This window comes from Dendronephthya gigantea, unplaced genomic scaffold (genome assembly GCF_004324835.1).
Source record: "Dendronephthya gigantea isolate DGI-Jeju-01 unplaced genomic scaffold, DenGig_1.0 000007F, whole genome shotgun sequence".
NCBI classification, from domain to species: domain Eukaryota; kingdom Metazoa; phylum Cnidaria; class Anthozoa; order Malacalcyonacea; family Nephtheidae; genus Dendronephthya; species Dendronephthya gigantea.
The window spans coordinates 2851937-2858465 of NW_021163017.1; positions in this window are offsets into that span (position 1 = coordinate 2851937).

Sequence of the window (6529 nt, forward strand, 5' to 3'; positions counted from 1 at the left end):
TATTCAAATATTGACCTACCTGAGTCATACACACATCACTAATCTTACTGTTTCATTAATAACGGGATGAATAATTTTAAAGTGTCCATGATATTACGAGCGTAATATTTATATATTTATATAGCCCTCACTTCAATATCCCCTGAAGCGTAGCGACCCCTTCTATACTCAATTTTAATCTATTTAGATATGGCCTGGTCAGTATAAATAATTAGCTCCAGAGCCGTAATGATATATAAAGTGAAAGGAAATTTTCTCTGAAAAGGATTTCTCTGGTAATTTCATCATCAATACTGAAAATATTCTGTCGTATGGCTGTCATAAACCTTATTATGCCTTGTTTTAAGCATACTAAAACTGTTTTACTATAAATATTTAGATATGCGTCAGAAAAATGTTGCTATGTATCTTTAACATAATAACATAGTCCTCCTCTTTTAAACATTGGTTTCTATTGTTTTAAATATTACTTGTTTGTGATGTCGTAAAAAACTGGCATTGTGTGTCCATTAAAGCTAGATTTGGGTATATCATTAAGTAAACAGAATGTCAATCCTTAATCTCATAAGCGCAACAAATGTCTATGTTTTATGACGAAGTGATTATAAAAGCTAAGTTAATTAGATTTCAGGAGAAAAATGAAATACGAAATTGACGGAATTGTGTTTGTATTTTACCACTGTAGTTTATATTTTACCACCGCAGGCTCATAGGTATTAGAACAATTGACTACCGATACTTTTTCTTGTTATCGTTAGTATCAAACTTCTCAGTATCTGCGGTACCGAGAATACCTAGTCTATGACTGGAATTAAGGTTAGTAACTTCCTGGAATCGTCGAATCCAGAAATCAAACAATCCGTAAGAATTTTTAAAAATGCGCAAAAATTACTACCGTATTATAACATGTGCAGCATTCGAAACTCAACTAGTGCATAGCTGAAATCAAGGCGTTCAATACTGAGGCAGTTGGGCAGAGTTTTGGTACGTGTTGACGTCGACGTTTAGCTTTACATGATTGAGTATTGCATTTCTTCAATTAGTAATGGAGGCTATGCTAGTGCTACAGCGAGGTACAATGATAATGCCTGCGTGATTCCGACGATTATTCGCAAATTTTCATTGCATATTCAAGGATAGAAAAACTCGTATACCGGCACTCCTAACTCACCCTAATATACCCTAATACACCACGAATATTCTAATTATTAAAAAGCTTCAAACACGCCCCATTCGTATCGCCAATCGTATACGTGGAAATATCCTCATGTGACTTCTAAGAATGAAAGTCACGTGAAGGTTATGTTTTGTTCCAAGTTCAACTTCATCCTTATGAGTTGTGCATTTCAAGTTTTGTCTCTCAGACAAGACAGCTAGGAATTGCCATCTACTTTGAAAGTACGCACTTGCAATGTAGAAATGTTCAAAATGGAAACATCCCGTTCAGTTTACGTAAACAATGTACCTCCCGATATTACTCTTGACGATTTGATCATCTATTTTCAATCGACAAAGTCGGGTGGCGGAGATGTGGATTCCGACGCTTGCAAGTTGAATGGCGGCAAAGCGATTGTTGTTTTTGAAACAACAGAGCGTAAGTAGCCGATAAAGCATTAATATTTTAGTCGAGAATGATATTCGTTAGAACAAAATTAACGTCTTGGTTCTTTGCAAACTTGGGAAAACCGCGATAATGTTTCACGCTAATGTGCAATTATGCTCGAAGAAAATACTTTCGCTTTGAGATATTTTGGTGTGGATTTTTAGGCTCAAATTAACAAGCACATTTTCCAATAGGCCTGTTAACACTACAAATTGTTGTCAATCAAAAGCAGGCACGAGTCTCCCATGCCTCACTTCGCAAAGTTCTCAAAAGTATTGTTACTTTCACTTTAGTCTTGAAAATTATATGCAAGTCATCAAACTGCAATAAATCTGGAATGAAATGTTTGTCCGTCGCAACTTCAGACAAAAAATATCGACCAAACGATTATTGTTTAGTTCTAAAGCGAGCCAGTAAATCATACATGCTTGGTCATATGTCTTTACATATGACCAAAGATCAGTTTGATCAGGTCTATTACCTTCATCCTATAAACCCAGTATTTTGAAATGAATTTGTCTTTAAGATTATTTTGATAATTGCAAAAACATGCTATGAACAACTAAAAGACACCGTGGTACATACGTTTTGCCACGGTATTGCACAATTTAGAAACAAAAGTTCCGAGAATATGCTCGTCACAATTGACTTTAGAAAAAATATAAAAAGGGGTAATTCTAGGTTCATGCATTAATTTGAAGCTGCGAACTGAGCAATAAGACCAAAAATGATACTTGTCGGTGGCCGGGAAAGTGACGTTTATGAAAATGCCCTGTAAATTTCTTATAAAATTGTGTACTTTCCCTTTTATAACTAAGATTCGATTTGTATTTGAACTTCGACTCGGAGTCCATTTTTAATATGCTCTCGGCACAACGTTAACTCTATATCTTAAATACTTACAAGACAAAGCCTCTATCACAAAAAATAGTTATGGAAGCACCTTTCCATTCTACTGTTTACCACCTGATACTTGGATGCAATTATGCATGGCACTTTCACTTTAAAATATATATTATAACTTTTAATCAGTGGCGGAGCGATCAGCCTTAAAGTCAAGATGTACTATAGCGGGACAATTTTTTAATGTAACGGTCAATGTATACCTAAACATAGAGATGCTATAGTTGTTATGATTTTGATAGAATTCAATTGTACCGATGGAATTATATGAAGAAATTTTAGAATGTTAATGTTTCAAAGTGACCTTGCTGCTAATTTTGAGCCACTCGCTGACCTTCATTGGTATTTAAGCATGTGACTTCTGGGAAAACAGTGATGACAAAGAGATTTAGTTTCTCGCAGTCAACGTTCCAAAGTACATTAGCCGCACGTAGCATTTCAAAAATCAGCCACATATTTGGCAGTAAGAGCACAGTAGCCTAACAATGAGGTTAAATTTGAAATAACACTGATGCTGCTAATTCTATATCCAAAATCTACAAATTTAATCCATATCCTAATCCTTTAGGCTTAGTAGATAGGTAGGGCTTTGGGTCTGCCAAGATTGTAATAATTGATTTTGGAAAGGAATTAGCTACCAAATTGATAAACAAAAACTCTCAGTCGCCACTGCAGGATGTCTCGTAACCGCCAAGCCGGTGCGGAGCGCCGTGCGAGGGTACTAATTCCGTCCGGAGATTAGGAATTACACCCGGGTATGTGACAGAACATAGCGGAATCCAAATTTGCCCGAATCCTATGTCATGGACCTTGGATGTTCAATGGTCATCATACTTGCATGCATCACGCAAAATTTGAACGGGTAAAGACTGGTAATCAGCAACTTGCTAATTGGCTAAGACAAAAGTTTGCGATATTTCAATCTCAATTGCAATCTCAGCCTGAATTCAACAATCGAAAAAATAAAAAAAAATTGACGCTCAGTGCTTCAAATTTTAATTCACTTCTGGACAGAAATCTTTGTATATTTTTTGGTTAACAAGACGCCGTTCTGGCGTTAACTCCGGCGCACGTGTCAGTCTTTAATATAGAGCTTCTGAACATAAACAATACAGTTCGCGTATTGTTTCGCATACATATTCGCATTTAGATGCCTTGCGAACCTAAATGTTCGATCGCGAAATTCAGAAGCACATCGCAGTATAGAAGTTCAATTGTTCAAAAATGTAAATAAACCGCATGATACATTCGCCTTTGGAATTCGCAGTTATATAGTTATATTAAATCTTCGATCCTGTGCAAACTACGCAACGTGTCAATGCGCCCATACACGAGCACACATCGTGTTAAACGGCGAAATAGCAGCGATATTATTAAAATAGGACCGGAATCTACATGTATTAAATATATTCTTACCCCAATTCAATCTAAACTTAATCGAACAGCATGAAAAGAACGGTTTATTTGTTCCTCTTGGAGGAATTGCCGTATCATGCGAGCAAAATCGAATCGCGCATTGGAAAATTAGCCAAAGCTGTGCACCACAACTCTTGGGAGATAAGACTGGGACGTAGATAAGTACGGTCACATATACTTTTAGATATTGGTATATTTTGCGCCATTACACACTTGCGACCAGGGCCGTAGCTAGACCGCTTAATTGGGGGGGTGTATATTCATATATTCATGTTTATATACCATAGGAACAATAGCATACAAAAGAAATCATTCGGGCATATGACGAATATATGAATATGCACCCCCCCAATTAAGCTTCTAGCTACGGCCCTGCTTGCGACGACGAAAAATAGAAAAAAACAAAACAAAACAAAACCGGGGCGAATTTTCAACCCCGTCGCTGACGCCGGAGTGATAAATATACCAAAGTTGTCCTTAGTATACAAACTCATCACTCCTTTATCTTATTGCAAAAATATATATTTGAAACGAAACAAACATAATAATATAAAATTCTCCTCGCTCGCATGGGTTCGGTCGTTATATCAAAATCTCCGGTATGCATGAAAACACGGAGTCGGAGTTCCGGAGTACGGAGTTCCGGAGTACGGAGTCCCGGAGTGAAGTGTCCAAAACTTTAAAACGGAGTGGTAAAAACACGGAGTCGACGTAAAAACACGAAGTGGACGTAAAAACACGGAGTCCACGTAAAAACACGGAGTCCACGTAAAAACACGGTTTTTACTCAATATACCCTGTGGAGATGGCTATGCCCTTATTGCAGGGGTGTTGGGGGGCGCCTTTTGAAGATGAGATGATTGGCAATGTGGCAATGATGATGATCATTTCCCCCGGCACGCTCCCATGCCGCGCTTTATATAATTTCACTAACGGGAATACACGTGGGATTGAATACCACATTCGAACTTTCTCACAAAATCACCACATATTCTACAATTCATATAACGGAATCATATAAAATGTTACCAATCATCAATCTTCATCATTGCCACATTGCCAATCATCTCATCTTCAAAAGGCACCCTCCAACACCCCTGCAATGAGGGCATAGCCATCTCCACAGGGTCTGATTACCTGCAACCACATATAAAATAAAAATATTGAGTAAAAACCGTGTTTTTACGTGGACTCCGTGTTTTTACGTGGACTCCGTGTTTTTACGTGGACTCCGTGTTTTTACGTCGACTCCGTGTTTTTACGTCGACTCCGTGTTTTTACCACTCCGTGTTTTAAAGTTTTGGACACTTCACTCCGGGACTCCGTACTCTAGGACTCCGTACTCCGAACTCCGACTCCGTGTTTTCATGCATACCAAAATCTCCATGACAACGTTAACCTAATTATTCCTTATATGGTTATACTCATGCAATCCATTGTTCCGAGTATTTGTAGAACTCACTGAGCTATATAATAATTCCTGGAGGACCGGCTCGTCATTTTTCGGTAACTTCGCCGCCATCTTTTTGTCCGCAAAAACATGGCGGACTTCCCCCTTCTGCGCAACCGCAGAAGCTCTGCTGACGCCACATGGTTCCTTTTGGCCATGGTAGTTACCACTGACCGGGCTCAATTATGAGCCCACTACAAGGGTGTTCTCCCCCCTGGATTTAGTAAACAACAGGTTCTCCCCCCTGGCCTTTATAAAAAAAATTTCCCGTGAAAACTTGTTTTGTTTTTTTGAAATATAAAGTCATGAAAACATCATTAATTGCATTTTTTTGAAATATAAAGCGTTTTTTTAAGATGAATACAAGTCGTAGACGCTGTTATTGCAAACGCAAGAACAAATATATATTAAAACGTCAAAAAATTGTGGACAAAATTGAAGATTTTAATTCTGACACGAACTGACAGGTGTTTTTTTTTATATTTTCATTATTTCTACATTCCTATAACAAATGCTTGAACTTTTTGGCACTATTGTCGGACATTTTGGGGACAATTGGATATTTATGGACATCAATTAGACTTTTTTGAACCCTGCATGAACAGCAGAATTACTGAAAGTATGCAATTAATAATGTTTTCTTGAATGGTCTTGAATGTCTTCAGAACAATATATCTAGGTATAATCCAAAGAAACATTGCATAATACACTTTTCAGTAAGGTCATCAGCTTAATTGTACCTCAATGGGCTATAACATTTTCAATATTATCTAATTGCACCCCTGGACCCCTGGTCTTATTAATTAATAATATTCATCCCTCCATAGACTTAATTACTCCTGATTAGCCCATTGAATTTAGCCCTCTTGAAGTTTGATACCATAAACAGAAAATTATAAAAGTGGCTGCAGATTGAAGATACATTGCTCACACAATGCATGTTTATATCTATTTCTTTTATAAATATAACAATGGTTATAAAAATAACAGCCAAAAACAAAATCAGATAACATGGTAATTAAGGATAACAATGCAGATTCATAACCATGTGTATAATATGCTTAATACATCTCAGTTTAATGTTCCAACAAATTGCATTACAATTACATGTAATAAGCCATCTTTAGCTTGCTTTATTTCATAGCATCTTCTTCCTG